General features: G+C 50.4%; 1 protein-coding gene across 1 annotated transcript in view; it reads left to right on the top strand.

Annotated features, from left to right (window-relative positions):
- The first annotated feature begins 6 nt into the window (after window positions 1-6).
- Window positions 7-1299, top strand: part of LARP4B (La ribonucleoprotein domain family member 4B) — a 74505-nt gene continuing 73212 nt past the window's right edge. Inside the window, exon 1 of the mRNA XM_018554187.1 lies at window positions 7-131. The gene's annotated coding sequence lies outside the window, so the exon portion shown is untranslated. The remainder of the gene's footprint in view (window positions 132-1299) is intronic.

The following is a 1299-nucleotide window of genomic DNA, read 5'->3' as shown; positions in this document are numbered from 1 at the left end:
CGGAGCGTCCCTCCCCCTCCTCTCCCGCCCTCCCCACCTGACAGCCGCCGCACCGCGCAGCCCGGGGAAGAGACCGAGAGGGGAGGCCGGAGATTGCGAGCAGGCCCTAAACTGGAGCCCGGCGCGGGCAGGTGAGAAAGGCCCACAGTACCACAAGCAGCCTGTTTACTCCCTATAGCACCCCCATATGCCTTTTATTCTAAATGTAGCACCCCCATGTTACGTATATTATGCCCACAACACCCCCATGTTTCCTATTATTTCCTTCATCACCCCCAGCATCCCCATTTACCCCATATTATTCTGTCACCTACAGAACCACCATATTTCTTGAATTATAACTTTATGACCCACATCACCTCCATATTCCTTGTATCATACCCCTCATCACCCACAACACCACAATATTCTCTAGTATACTCACAGCACCCCCAAATTTCCTTTCTTACTCCCCTCATTACCCACAGCACCCCCATATTTCCTGGATTATCCCTTCAGCTCCCCTATATTCCTTATTATACTCCATCAACCCCAGCATCCCATATTACTTGCATTATAACCCACATCACCCCCCCAATTTCCTGTTTTATACCCCTCATTACCCACAGCACCTCCCATATGTTCTATTATACCCCACAGTTCCCTCCACATTTCCTGTATTATCCCTTCAGCACTCCCATATTGCTTGTATTTTACCCCACAGCACCCCCATATTCCTTGTATATTACCCCATCACCCACAGCACCCCCCATATTCTGTTATAATTTTGTCACCCCCCAGCTCCCCCATATTTCCTGTATTATGCCTTCGCCCCCAGCTCCCCCATATTTCCTGTATTATGCCTTCATCACCCACAGCACCCCCCATATTCTGTTATAATTTTGTCACCCCCCAGCTCCCCCCTATTCCCTGTATTATGCCCTCGTAACCCACAGCTCCCCCATATTTCCTGTATTATGCCCTCGTAACCCACAGCTCCCCCATATTTCCTGTATTATGCCCTCGTAACCCACAGCTCCCCCATATTTCCTGTATTATACCTTCACCCACGGCACCCCCATATTCCATGTATTATGCCTTCACCCAGAGCCCCCTTATATTCCCTGTATTATGCCCTCGTAACCCACAGCTCCCCCTTGTTTCCTGTATTATGCCTTCATCACCCACGGCACCCCCATATTCCCTGTATTATACCTTCACTCATGGCACCCCCATATTCCATGTATTATGCCTTCTTCACCCAGAGCTCCCCCATATTCCCTGTATTATACCTTCCCCCCCCCCCCCCCCCCCCTCCCC

This window comes from Nanorana parkeri, unplaced genomic scaffold, assembly GCF_000935625.1.
Source record: "Nanorana parkeri isolate BGI_ZX_2015 unplaced genomic scaffold, ASM93562v1 scaffold145, whole genome shotgun sequence".
NCBI classification, from domain to species: Eukaryota; Metazoa; Chordata; class Amphibia; order Anura; family Dicroglossidae; genus Nanorana; species Nanorana parkeri.
The sequence above is the reverse complement of the archived record's forward strand: the minus strand, read 5'-3'. Positions and strand labels throughout refer to the sequence as shown.